Genomic DNA, 14,463 nt, shown 5'->3' with positions numbered 1-14,463 from the left:
AAATTAGCTGGACATGGTGGCTTGTGCCTGTAGTCCCAGCTGCTTGGGAGTCTGAAGCAGGATGATCACTTGAGCCCAGGAGCTCGAGCTTACAGTGAGCTCACTAGTGATTGCACCACTTCAGTTCAGCCTGGACGAAAGAGCGACACTGTCTCTAGAAATAAAAATAAAATAAAATTTCCATACTAAAAAGTTAAAATAAAAATAATAAGCAAAGGGAATCTTCACTGAGCACTCCTTCGAGCTAGGTCCTGTGCTAAAACCTTTCCCATCTTCACTCACTGAAGCTTCAGAAACCCCCAACCAAGGAGGGAAGTTCTGTTACAGAAGAGGAAAAGAGGAAACTGAGGCCCAAAGGGCACTCAATTGCTTTGGATGTTACCCTCTGTTTAAAACGCCAGCGATGACTGTCCCGGGTTTGGGAGGAAGGCAGTAAGAACCTGGGCATCCGATCTCATGGAAGAGTCTGCTATTTAATAATAATGCCGATTAAAATCACAGCCACTAACATTTTTTGAGCGCTTGCCCTATGCCAGGCTTTGTGTTAAGCACTGATATCCACGAGCATGCCCGAGGTGGGTTTCCTCTTGTGCCCTTTCTTCTAGTTGAGGAAACTGAGGCACAGAACAGGGAAGCCCTCTCTGCGCGCAATGCCAGGGCAGCCTGCTGCTTGCCCTCTGCTGCCACGCGGTTTAGAATGCCAACATTGTTCCTCGTGTGCCTTTCAGGAAGACAATGGGGACCTTTCAGAGTGGAGGAGTCGGCATGGGTCCCCTGGGAGGACAGTAATCATAGTGCAAACAACAGCAGCAGCGTTTGCCAGCTCCTGCCCAGCTCGGGAGAGCACTGCTTTGCTCAGCCCTCACGGCAGACCCTAAGAGGCAGGGAGGCATCATGGGCCCATTTCTCAGACAGGCAAACTGAGGCCCCCCCAAAAGGGATCACTTGCCCAGAAGCATGCTGCAATTAAGCAGAAAAGGCAGCATCCCATCTGATGCCTGCCGATTAGGGGGTTCACAGCCCAGCAGGGTTGAAAAGGCTCCAGAAGAAAGAACTGCCTATGAATGACAGACGACACACGACACTGACTGACAAGGCAACCTATGCACTTGACGGGTGTTACTGAACCCTCACCCCAGCCTTACAAAGTAGGCACTGAGCTGAACCCATTTGATAGCAGGGGAAACTGAGGCCCAGACCCAGCAAGCACCTTGCCCACAGCCATTCAGCCAGCAAGTGGCAGTGCCAGAATTCCAACCAACAGTCGGGTTCCAGAGCCACGCTCCTGACCCCCACACCAAATGGCAAGCGCGTGATGCAGGTCATGGGCAGAGGAAGGGGCAAAGAGGGGGGTCACTAAAGGCAAAGACACATGGCCTGGACACTCAGCCCAGCAGACAGGTTGCACGAGATTGCAGGGGACAGAGAGAGAGCGACTTCCTTCAAGACGCATGAGCTACCAAAAGACAAATCATGCACCCTTAGTCTGGCAGCCCCGCTTCCAGGAGTCCCTCCCACAGGCATAACCTGTTCCCAGTAAGACATGCAAACACGTGCCTTCCAGCTCTACACGCAGAAACGTCTAGAAACACCTCCACGTCCATTGTAGCAAACGAGGATTCGCCCACACGGAGGAATACCACGCAGGTAAGAAAAAGATGGAGGAAGATGCACGTTGTAGGGTCTTCCAGGGAGACAAAGTGGAAACAAATCGACGTGCAAAACAACAGGCGAGCGTGCTACCATCCATGTAAAATACACAGCTCTAAAGACATATCTGTGTGTATAAATGTGGGCACACAGAACGTCACAGCTGGGGACTTGGAGGAGGAAGCTGGGCGACCAGGGTGGCTGGGGAGGTTGGAGGGGCAGATGTATTATATTGGGTACTTTGAATTTGTCCCTTGCGCATGCATCACTTAGAAAAAAAGAAAGAAGGAAAAGCAGAGAGAGGGAGAGAGGAGAGAGAAGTCGCTTTTTCCATGAAGCCTTTTCAGACCACCCAGACAGAATTAATCAAATCCCACCGCAGCTAATCCAACACTTCTCCCTTTCCTCCTCCTGGACTGGGTCCCAGTGTCTCAACTGACCCCCAGGCACAGTGATGAGGGCACACAGTAGGCCCTCGGGATGCTTCACTGGGAGCCATTAAAGAAACAAAGGCGCCCTCTGCTTCTGCCAACAGCCATTCAACCTCACCCCCCACCCCAAAAAAAATGAATACATACACTCATACACAAAATTAATTGTCACCAAACTAGAAGTGCCTTAGAAAACCCTCCCTCTCCACTGGGGGAACCTGCAAGTCACTGAGACACAAAGGCGTCAGTCAACTGGGACAAACTCTAACTAACGGTGGTACTCCAGGCAGGGGACAGTGCTGGGGAAGGAACCAGGAGGCAATCCCTGGGGACCGTTCAACCAAACACTTCCCACGTGTCTCTGGTGTGGCACAAGGTGCATCCTACCAGGGAGATCCACCCAGCAAGAGAGGGGACAAAAAAATAAGAGGGATAGGAAGGGGTGACTAAGTGGGGAGGAGGGAGCCATTTGCACCACGGACACACAGCTCAGGTGACTGTTCTTGTTCCCACCAAGGGAGGCTGCCTGGGCGACTTGGGAGAAGACTCAGAAAAGATCAGGGCAAGATCACCATGCTCCCCACCCCTCTCCCCTGCAGGGCGGGGAGGGGAAATGGCAGCCCCTTGCTGCCTTCCAAGCCCAGGCCGGCTGGAAAGGAATGCCATGTTTTCCTGTTTCCAATTAACTTCCCCCACCAGCAGCCCTCTGCATTCTTGAGACCAGGAGTCAAGGCAGCCTGGGGGGCGGAGCTGGAGGGGGGGACCCTGGTGGCAGGACCTGGGGCTAAAAGGTGGCCCCCGGGAACCTGGGGAGGCACACACACCCCGGCACCTCCCCCAGGACAGGCCTCCTGGCAGCTGACCCCCTGGCCCTTCCACTGCCTGGGGCAGACCCCACATGCTGAGGGAAGGTTCCAGGAGTCCCTGGAGGCCTCTGGGGAGGAAGTGAACAGGGAAGGGGGTGGGCACAGGACTGCCCTTCTTGGGCCTTACTAAGGCTTCTCCCACCTGCCCCCTAAAAAGATCAGTTCTGACTTTCAGTGAAGGTTCAACGTTGAGAGATCTATACGTTCCTTAAAGCCCCTCTCCTCCTTCCCCTACCCCCAAGAACTATCATTTCTATGCCTGTCATCTCACCACAGGGGGTATCTGCACATGAAGGGGAGCAGAGGACCCCTCAAAACCCCTGAGACCAGACCCTGTGAGGCACCATCTCCCCAGCTCTGTTGACGAACATGGACCACCACCATCTCGGCCCCACTAGCCCCTGCAGTCTGGATGGGCACATGCTTCCCCCGCCTCAGTTTCCTCATCTGTAAAATGGCAAGATCACCTGTACCAGCTCTCTTGCTGGGTGAGCTGGGCCCCCAGGCCCCACAGCTAAACGTTGATTCGGCACAGTGAGTGCTGAAGAGTAGCAGTACTGTCCCCAGGATCCTCAAAGGGGAAGTGTCACTTGAGTGGAATTGTTTACAGTCTGCCTTCCCCCAACGCTGGGAATCCTTCTAGGGCAGAGAACTTCTGCTGCTCACCTTTATAGTGAAATGCTCAGCACCCAACATTCCTCCCCCATGCCCACAGGGCTCACTCTGTACCCTGTCCAAGGGTTTGGAATGACAACTGTTTGGATACTTCTTTCACTCACCTCCAGGTCACTTACAGGAACTATAATTATCCCCATTTATAGATGAGGAAACTGAGGACTAGCAGCTAAATGACCTGCCTAAGGTTACAGACTGGATCGAGCCAAGGGGAGGAACAAGAAAGTTCTCTGCCAGCTGCATCAGAGCCACAGAGGGTCACAAAGAGACAGCAGGTCACAGGGCAGAGGAAGAACAAGGACAATCCCGAACTGTTCAGTTTCTCTCCCAGCAGGGCTGGGTAGCAAATGGGGCCAAGAGGGGCCGGCTCAGGTGTAGGAGTGGGGAGGATGGCAGTGGGGCCAGCTCCCAGGGGCCACCCAGCCAGGCCTGAGGCACCCGTCCCTGACTCACACACCTCCAACTCTCAGCTCCAGCAGGTGACACCCTGTTCCAGCCACAGCTGAAATGATCCTGTCCTCAGCCCAGCTCCCAGGCGCTTCTTACCCCTTCCCAAAATCAGCTCTCAGGGGGAAAAAATCTGACGGCTCCTTCCATGTTATTATCTATAACTGAGACCCAGGTCAACTGAAATCAAAGGGACAAAGTGCCAAAAGAGGGGACCAAAGAGCCTAACAGTTTTGAGCCGAGTTGGAGAAACTCCAGGTGGTTGCATTACGAATTGAGGTTCCGTATGACCCAGGGCTGTGTGATCCTGGGCGAGGCCCTTAACCTCTCTGAGCCTCCATTAACCTGTCTGGAAAGTGGGAATGATAATTGTCCCTACTCTGCTTCCTCCTTGGATTGTGGCCAGTGTGTAATGCACTTAGCAGCAGCAATGCTCCCTGGGTAGGGAGATACTCTTATTTCTGCCTTGGGGGGAGAGTATGGGGAGGTAAACATGCCCCCCAAGTCCCACCAGTGTAAGGGAAGAGGGTGGTTCCTGAGCCGTCTGCCTCCCCTGTGTCCCATTAGCCAGGGTAGGGCACGTTGACAAAGCCCCCCACCCCCACCCCAGGTGCAGGGAGAGGTTGAAAGCACAGAGGGTTTGTCATAAATCTCAGGCCTGGGAGCCTCGGGTGTCCCCGCTGTTCCCCGACAGGCGCCCTCAGAAAGGAGGTGTAAGGGAAACGCAAACACTCAATACGTCCCCAGATTTGGATTCTACTCTGCGGGGGTGACAAAAGGGGGTGATGGTGTGGGCGCGATGGTCATGAACTGCAGCCCACAGGCTGGGGACTCCAGAGCACGGGGACCTGTCACCCAGGCCTCCGCCAGAGAGCTGACACGGCAGCCTCTGACCCCACCTCCCGGGAAGTTCAGCTGCTCAGAACCACAAAGCAAAACAAAGGGGCGCGGAGAGGAAGGAGCCGCGGCGCCTTCCAATCACCGCCGGCGCCCGCCGGCCCGAGCCCTCCCGCGGCTCCCCGCCCGGTCCCCGGCTGGCCGCGGCCCAAGGCCCGGCAGCCCCTGGTCCCTTGTCTGCCGCGGCCGCCCGTGACAGGAGTCAGGGAAGCAGCCGAGGGGCAGCCGGGGATGGGAAAACCAGATGGCCGCATCCCTCCGCCCTCCTCCTCCATCCCTCCCTCGGTGCCCGCGGCCTGGCCGCCCTCCGCGGGGGCCGGGGAGGCCGCCGCCCGGCTCGCCCGGGCTCACCCCAGGGAAAGGGCTGCCTTTGTCTAAAGGTCACCACCCGAGCGCGGTGCCCGGGCCGGGCCTGCTGCCTCCCGTTCCCGGGCCGAGGGGTGGAGATGGGGGGCCGCCCCAAATCTCGGGAGGTGACAGGAGTGGCTCGCCGCCCCCCCACCCCACCCCGTAACGGCCCCCGCCGGGATTAGCCAGCTGGGGGTGGGGGAGGGGGTCAGCGCCCTTCCCTGCTGGGGGGCGGGGGGCAAGTCAACTCCTTTCATTGTTTCGGGGCGGTGGGGGGGGCCAGGGCTCCCTCCGCGGCCGTCCTCCCCAGCCCGCCCAAGGCCCCGCGTCTGCCGGCGCCCTCGGGAGGCGTCTGGGGAGGGGGCGCAGGGCACGCGCCAGAGGGGGAGACGGAGGCTCGCCGCCTCCGGCCGGGAAGTCGCCGCCCGCTGCCCCGCCGCCCCCGTCGTCCCCGAGAGGCGGGGAGCGGGGCGAGGGAGGGGGCAGGCGGGGGCCCCCGCCCCTCCCCCCGTGGAACGCCAGGTCTCGCTTCTCCGCCGCCCCATTGTACCCGCGGCAGCCGGCGGGAGGGCCGGGAGCACCGGGAGCCGGGTCTGGACGGGGGAGCGGGGGGCGGGGGTCCCCACAGGCTCGGGCGGCGGTGACGGCGCGAGAGACGCGGGCTGGGGGGTGCCGGTGGTGGTGGGCGCCGAGCGAAAGAGCCGAGGCAGCGGGCGCTGCGCCCCGGTCGGGGGCTGAGGGAGCGAGCGTCGGGGGGGTGGGTTCGGGCCCGGCTCCGGCTCCCCCCACACACAGCCTCGCCGCCAGCCCCCACTCCCCCCTCGCTTTTGCGCCCTGTCACAGCCCCGACTCGCAGGTAGAGAGAGTTAAGAGATTTAAAGAGAAATTGCTACATTGTGAGAAACTCACCCTGATGTTTGAGCAGCCGTCGGCGCGGGGTCTCCGAGACGGCCCCGCACGGGCTGCACAGGGAGGACCCAGAAGGGGCCGGCCGGCCGGGCCGGTCAGCGCACTGCCTGATCGCATGGCGGCCGCTCGGCAGCGCCGCGGCCCGCGCGCCCCGCGCCGCGGCCCGCGCGCCCCGGGCCCGCGCCCGCTGCGGGGAGCGCCCCTCGGACGTGCAAAAAAAAAATTTTTTTTAATTAAATGCAAAAGAAAAAAAACCTTGCAGGTTTTGTGTTCCGCCCCCCCTCCTCTTCCTCCTCCTCCTCCTCCTCCTCCCTCCGCCCTCGCCGGGGGCCGGGCTTGCGGAGGCCCCGCCCCGCGCCTCGCCGAGCCCGCCCCGCGCGGCCGGGCGAGCGGCGGGCCCGGGAGCGAATGGGAGGCCGCGGGCGGCGGGAGGGCGCCGGGCGCTCCGGCGCGCCCCTCCCGCCCCAGTCCCGGGGATCGGGGGTGCGCCTGCCCGCACTCCGGCGTGGTCGTCCGCGGCTCCGAGCCGTGCTGCGGGCGTCGCGGAGGGCGAAGCCGAAGGGAGCCGCGCCCCCAGGTCCGCGGCGCCCGTCCCGCCCGGGGAGGGGTGCCGTGCGCCCGGGGCGCGCCCCCGAGGCGGGGCCGGTCGCCCCGCGGGAGGACGCGCCAGGGCGAGCGCCCGAGGTTCGGAAAGATAGCGGGAGTCCAGGCTAGAAGAGGGGGAAGTCCCCCGGAGGTGGGACCGCGAAGGAGCCCGGAGTCGGAGCCGATCGGGGGAGGCGGCGGGGACTTTCGGGGACAGGCCGGGCCCGGGCGGAGCGGATCACTCACCGCGGGCCGCGGCGCGGCTGGCCAGGCAGGTCGCTCCTGCCTCGGAGGCTCTTCCCGGCTTCTCCGGCCGCGCCGGTGGGATTCCCCGAAGCCCCGGGACGCCGCGGCGGTGTTGGCTCCGTTTCCGCCCTGCCGGCGAGACACTGGGATTCGGGCGCTGGTGCTGGGAACCGTGGTTTGCGCCACTGTGTCCGCCGCCCCGGGCTGGGGACCCAGCGGGGACCCAGAGCGCTGGGGCCCCTCCGGGGCGCACCGGCCTAGGGGACTCATATTCTGGTCTTTTATTCCCTCCTGTCTCCCCAGTGCTTGGAAAACCTCGTGCACACAGTAGGTGCTCAGTAAATGTGTGTTGAATAAATGAGCAATTGAGACATATTTGTGTTTTTTAAGTCTTAATATGTATCCTATTCCTTTGGCGGTGCCACCCATAATATTTACTTCAACGTAGACTTTTCTTCTTGGGTTTTTCTACTTATCAACCCCTGGTTCACATCCTGCCTTTGCCACCTCCTTGCTGTGTGACACTGGGCAAACTACTTCACCTCCCTGCCTCCGTTTCCTCATCTCTAAAATGCAAAGGGTCATTAGGAGGACTGAGCTTTGGGGCACAGCACGTGACTGGAAGTGCCAGATAATGGTGGCTGTTACTATTATTGATGATGATCGTATAAAAAGGAAACATCAATCCCAGAAGTGAACACATGCTTTACCTGAAACATGAGAGTTTAAATGTCTAAACTTACACAGAGTTCATCCACCATGGGAAGTACGTGGACTTTTCTGGAAAACAGCAGTATACACACGTTGACAATTTTTTTGTGTAGTGCACCCCTTCCCAACGCTGCACTTGTATTTGCCACGGTTGATTGAGCTACACTTTTTAAAGTATTAACTTGGTGGTGGGCACAGTGGGTTTTTTGGGGGATTTTTTTGGTTTTTTTTTTGAGACAGTCTCGCTTTGTTCCCCAGGCTAGAGTGAGTGCCGTGGCGTCAGCCTAGCTCACAGCAACCTCAAACTCCTGGGCTCAAGCAGTCCTCCTGCCTCAGCCTCCCCAGTAACTGGGACTACAGGCATGCGCCACCATGCCCGGCTAATTTTTTCCATATATATTAGTTGGCCAATTAATTCCTTTCTATTTATAGTAGAGACTGGTCTCGCTCCTGCTCAGGCTGGTTTTGAACTCCTGACCTTGAGTGATCCTCCCGCCTTGGCCTCCCAGAGTGCTAGGATTACAGGCGTGAGCCACCGCGCTGGGCCAAGCACAGTGTTTCTAATCAGAACTGCCCGCAAGGGAAAGACCATCACCTACTTCCACCTTACAGTATAGAAAACTAAATTGGCTCAGAGAGGGTGTTTTTTGCCCAAGGTCATGTGACCAGGAAGTGGACCCAATCCTGAAGGCTTCTCTGCACAAGGGGGACCGGGGTGGGTATCACTTGTATATCTGTCATAGCTTCTAGCCCCTGGGGACTAACAACTTGGGACTGACCGGAGACTTTGTTTTTATTCATTCATACAAGAAATATTTTTTGAGTACCTAGTGTATACCAAGGATCCAGCGATGATCAGCACCACTCTGGTTCTTGCCTACCACACAGCTCACAGTCTATTAGGCCGTACAGACAATGAGCAAGTAAGCAAACAAGTCACTTGGCCTCAGTTTACCACCTCAGTCCTGCCCTCTGTGGCATGTCCCAGGTTTCTTTGGTGCATTATAGTATATCCCCACCCATGAATAATAGTGCCTGGCACTTAGTTGATGCTCAAGAAAGGTTTGCTAGACAGAGATAATACCCACCCCCTTTATGTGCACACCTGGCCTCTTAGGGGGACGGTCTCTAGGCCATTGCCACTGAAATGGCCCTGGGTAGGTGTGGAGGGAACTAAAAAAAGGCCAGCCCTCAATCTAGCCATGGCTGACAAAGCCCTGGGATACCAAATAAATAGTGTGTCTTCCCTGCTGTCTTCTGGGCCCTGGAAGTCCTGCCCAAGCTTCAGAGTTGATGGTGAGTGTTGTCCCCATTGCTCTAGAATCAGTGGGCAATGTCTGAGAAATGTCCCCCGGCCAGATGCAGCAAAAGGGATGGCCAAAGGCCAGTGCTAGGGTCAATATGGGCCCCAGTGGAAAGACACCTGCTGTCTTTTGTGGGCAACAAGCCCCTTCCCTTGGAGAATCAGATGCAGCTTGTGCGTCCCAGGTTAAAAATTGAGTTGGGCAGTGAGACTCAGACAAGTTCATCACTTGTCTCAGGGCCATGCATGCTGGGTGGGGACTAATCCAGTACACCTGGGTGTTCTGTTGCTGAGTCACCAAGTGAACCCCAGGCAAGTCACTTTTCCAGCTCCTCCATTTTGTCATCCATTCAATAAGTGTATATTGTCAGACACCAAAATCTGCCCCCCAATTTTTTTTTTAATTTAAAAATCTAAAATAAATACAAATTTATTTTTTTTCAGCCATGTGATTAGGGTATCCTTAGATGCCCCCCCCAATTTTATTACAAAGATTTTCAAACATGGAAAAGCAGAAGGAACATCAGCATGTTACTCTCATTGCTTTATCACACCTCTTTGCTTCTATCCATCTACTAAATCCATCTTATTTTTTGATGCATTTCAAAGTAAGTTGCAGACATCCATTTACCTCCCCTGAACACATTGGTGTATGCATATCATCAATATCATTAACCAGGCAACTTAACTCTGCAATCTGATAAACACTCTGAAGACTGTAATAACAAACCTCTGGGCCAGGCACTGCCTCTCATGTAAATCTCAATTCTATCCCTGTCCCCATTTGTGATGGAGAAACCTAAGAAACCTACCTTCAGAGAGGGTAAAAAACTAGTTCAGGGTCATAAACCAGAGATTCAAACCCAGCTCTCTCTGTCCCCAGAGTCCAGACTCTTACGGTAAGATGCAAGGGACAATGGACATTGAAGTTATTTTGAGACAGGGACAAAGCAGCATACAGAGGTGAGAAAATTAGGACTGGAGAAGACACACCTACTCTTTCTCCACCAGCAAAGATGCTGCACTGTGTGGTCAGCTGGGCTGCCACCCCTTGCCTGCCAGTTTGGGGGTTTTTAATCCCATATGGGTCACCATATTTCCTCTCTCCTAACACAGGGCTGGGCAGGTGAAGGACATCTCAAAAACATTTGCTTAATTAGGCCGGCGCGGTGGCTCACGCCTGTAATCCTAGCACTCTGGGAGGCCGAGGCGGGCAGATTGCTCGAGGTCAGGAGTTCGAAACCAGCCTGAGCAAGAGCGAGACCCCATCTCTACTATAAATAGAAATAAATTAATTGGCCAACTAATATACATAGAAGAAATTAGCCGGACATGCCTGTAGTGCCAGCTCCTCGGGAGGCTGAGGCAGGAGGATTGCTTGAGCCCGGGAGTTTGAGGTTGCTGTGAGCTAGGCTGATGCCACAGCACTCACTCTGGCCTGGGCAACAAAGCAAGACTCTGTCTGGGGAAAAAAAAAAAAACAAAAAAACATTTGCTTAATGAATATAGTTCCCAAAAGGGACTGCTGTAAAACAAATGGCTTCAATAAGGCCCTGCAGCCACTTGGCCCTACACATTGGGCCTGGGGTTATGAAAACCCCAACGGCCCCAGCCCCAACATGAGCTTGGGATTTCTGAACTCCTCATCTCAATGTTTAATGGAGTACTTTAGGAAAGGCAAGGCCAGGCGTGGTGGCTCACGCCTATAATCCTAACACTGGGAGGCCAAGGTGGGCGAATCCTTTGATCCTCAGGAGTTGGAGACCAGCCTGAGCAAGAGCGAGACCCCGTCTCTACTAAAATAATAGAAACAAATTAACTGGACAACTATATATATATATATTAGCAGGGCATGGTGGCGCATGCCTGTAGTCCCAGCTACTCGGGAGGCTGAGGCAGGAGGATCCCTCGAGCCCAGGAGCTTCAGGTTGCTGTGAGCTAGGATGATGCCATGTCACACTAGCCCGGGTAACAGAGTGAGATTCTGTCTCAAAACAAAACAAAACAAAAAAACCAAGGCAAGGCAGGAAACCCTTTCGTTTTTTGTGGAAGGGTCCAGTACATTGGAGAACTGCCCTTTCCCAGGGGCCTAACGCTCTTCCCACATCCTGCCCCACTGGCTCTAAGTCCCTTTTCCACTTCCAACCAGCCGGCCAGCCAGCCGGAAAAGCTCCCCTTCCCACCAAGTACCCTAGCATCTTCTGTCCCCTCGCGTTTCTGGCTCAGGCTCTCCCAACCAGGTCCTGATTACCCTCACCCCTAACTGAGCCTGGCGTCTCCTAGCCGCCCCGCAGCCCCGCTCCTACCCAGCAAGACCCTGATCAATGCCTGGCCCGATAGCCATAGCCATCTCTCTGCTGAAAGGGGAGGGTTTTTTCCTCCCTTTCTTTGTAAGTAAGTGGCTGTGCCTCTGAGAAAGTTCAAACAATGTCCTCTGTGGCTCCCGGGCTCCCCCCTGCACCGGCGGCTGTAAGGTTGACAACTTTGCCAACTCGGTTCTCCATCTGGGAAGATGCCAGTGCCACAGGTAGTTTTAGTGTTCGGGTGAGCAGCACACGTCACGCGTGCATTTGTCCGTAGGTATGGGACGCTTCAGCAGCAAAGGGGAATAAATGAACAGCCGTGCCCAATCCTAAACACCCCTGCATCCCGCTCCAGGTTTCGTTCAACGGGGGTGAGGAGAGAAAGGCCCACCAAAACCCTTCCGGGATCCGGGTTTCAAAGCACGGGGGAATCGGAGGGCGTGGATTTCGGGGCGATCTCTGCCCTTTGACCGCACCCTCCGAATGTGGCAGGTACAGAGGAGCGCTCTGCCCCGGCTCCGCGCCCGCCCGCCCGCCCGGAGCGACAAGACGGCGAGCGGCGACGAAATCAGGCAGCTGCGCGCCCAGCCCGGCCTCGGGTCCTCAACGCGGCAAGTGCGGGCACGGAGTCTGGCCGCCTATTGGCTGGCGCGTGGGGGCGGGGCCCCGGCTGCGTCCCGCCCCCAACCCCCCGCCGGGTTAAATGGGCCTTGCGCCGGCCGGGGGGGGAGAATTATTCATTGGAGGGGCGGGGCCTTGGTTTGTTTACACACTGCCATTGGCTGAATTTGAATCGGGCCGACTGCGGGCGGGCCGCGGGGCGGGGCTCCCGAGGGCTGTGGCCGGCGCCTGACAGCTCCGGGCAGGCAGGGCTGGCGCGGGACGTACCGCCCGGAGCTCTGCGACCCTGGAGGGGGGTACCCTTGGCGGACGCGGGGAGACGGGGCACGATGGGGTTTTCGCCCGTTCCTTGATAAAGGCTAACCAAGTGTCATGTTTGTTTTGATAAAAATTCGTAAAGAAAACCAAAAAGTCTGCAAACAACCTAGTTTTCCATAGATGGGGGACTCATTAAACAATGCTACGCTTAGTATCCCAGTGAGGTAGGGACAGATGAACTGGCAGAGAATGAGCTATGCATTCAGACAGGGGTGAGAAAGCAAAGAAGGAAGCAGAGTGTATAACAATTTAAAAAGTGGGGTTGAAAAAATACAAGCTATTCCAATACCATAATATCCTGAAATTAAAAGAATAAACCCACAAAGATAAATTAAAAAAACAAAATCAGTCGTAGAAAGAGATGGGAAAACAGTAAAACCTATTGCTTGTTAAAGGCACAGAATATTTTCAAAAGCAGAAACAAACTGGTAACAGCAGTTGCCTGTGGAAAGCGAGACATCCGTGGGTAGATGGTAGATCTTTCTGTACCTTTGTTAAATTTGAGCCTTGTATCACCTATTCAAAGAAAAACACACAAAGTAAATTTGAAATTCAGTTCTGAGAACTTTCCCTTTTCAACCACGTGACTCGCTGCTACTTCCCCTAGGAAAACTCTAGACCCTGTTATAGAGGCCGTGGACTCCCGACCTACAGCCTCTGCACCCCGCCACAGTGGTATTGGAGGTTGGGGACACACTGAGAATAAGTTTCTTCATATACAGGGTATTATTATTTATGCACCACCAGATAAATATCCTGACCTGACTTAGAGTGGCTTTATTTATTTGTTGCTTTAAGGGATTTAGTAATCGCTGCGATATCTGACATTCCAGCGGCATGGGAGGGGCCCCTTCCTTGGTTATGCTTGGCAGAGGGTGAGGAGGAGGAACGTTCCAGGCCATTTTAGGAAAGAGAAGAGAAAGTCAAAACTAGGAGAGGTCCCTTTAAGAAGGGAAGCCCGCCTCAGCCACTCAAGGCCAGTGGCCAAGGGAAGAATTGGCCGGGTTTTGACTTTTATTACTCTGTCCCCCAAGATCTCCAGAAGAGAATGAGAAGACTGCCCGCCACCTACAAGACTGGGTCTGTTACAGATCTCACTTGTAAAGGCTCCACCGCCCCTGCCCCATAAGAGTTGGCTACAGGATTTGTGAAACACGGTTGAGATCCTATTTAAGTCACCCATGGCTAGAGTGAACATTTGACAGGCTACAAGATGTAGTTGCAAGAAATGCTTAACCAAGCTTGCCCTGCAGGCCAGATACGTGGATGCTCTCGTGGAATTCCCCAACAATCCTAGAGGATAGGGGATGCCAATATCATTCCTGGTTTACAGATGTGGAAACTGAGTCACAGAGAGGTTACAGAATTCTCCATTTCAGGTGCCACAGGGATTTGAACCCAAGGAGTCCTGCAGCCCTGCTCCGAAACTCATACTCGTTTCTTTTTCTTTTCTTTTCTTTGAAAGGGAGTCTCGCTCTGTCACCTGGGCTAGAGTGCCTTGGTGTCAGCCTAGCTCACAGCAACCTCAGACTCCTGGGCTCAAGTGATCCTCCTGCCTCAGCCTCCCCAGAGTAGCTGGGACTACAGGTGCAAGCCACCATGCCCAGCTAATTTTTCTATTTTTAGTAGAAACAGGGTCTCACTCTTGTTCTGGCTGGTCTCGAACTCCTGAGCTCAAGGGATCCTCCCGCCTCAGCCTCCCACAGTGCTAGGATTACAGGCGTGAGCCACCGCGCCATGCCTTGAAGTTCATGCTTTGACCTATCACATTATACTGCACCATACAAACTTAAGTGATACGAACCTCAAGGCAGATTCTTTTTTTTTTTTTTTTCCGAGACAGTCTCACTCTGTTGCTGGGGCTAGAGTGCCTTGGCATCAGCCTGGCTCGCAGCAACCTCAAACTCCTGGGCTCAAGCGATCCTCCTGCCTCAGCCTCCCGAGTAGCTGGGACTACAGGTATGTGCCACCATGACTGGCTAATTTTTTCTGTATGTATTAGTTAGCCAATTAATTTCTTTCTTTCTATTTTTAGTAGAGATGGGGTCTCGCTCTTGCTTGGGCTGGTTTCAAACTCCTGACCTTGAGCAATCTGCCCTCCTCCCAGAGTGCTAGGATTACAGGCGTGAGCCACCACGCCCGGCCTCAAGGCA

At 55.4% G+C, this 14,463-nt stretch overlaps 1 protein-coding gene across 1 annotated transcript in view; it reads right to left on the bottom strand.

Annotated features, from left to right (window-relative positions):
- The window catches only part of BICRA (BRD4 interacting chromatin remodeling complex associated protein), a 79,353-nt gene extending 72,955 nt beyond the window's left edge, over nucleotides 1-6,398 (bottom strand). The window contains exon 1 of the mRNA XM_012761563.3: nucleotides 6,224-6,398. The gene's annotated coding sequence lies outside the window, so the exon portion shown is untranslated. The remainder of the gene's footprint in view (nucleotides 1-6,223) is intronic.
- Nucleotides 6,399-14,463: the final 8,065 nt, after the last annotated feature.

This window comes from Microcebus murinus, chromosome 16 (assembly GCF_040939455.1).
Source record: "Microcebus murinus isolate Inina chromosome 16, M.murinus_Inina_mat1.0, whole genome shotgun sequence".
NCBI classification, from domain to species: domain Eukaryota; kingdom Metazoa; phylum Chordata; class Mammalia; order Primates; family Cheirogaleidae; genus Microcebus; species Microcebus murinus.
Note: the sequence above shows the minus strand (reverse complement) of the source record. Positions and strands in the feature narration are given on the sequence as shown.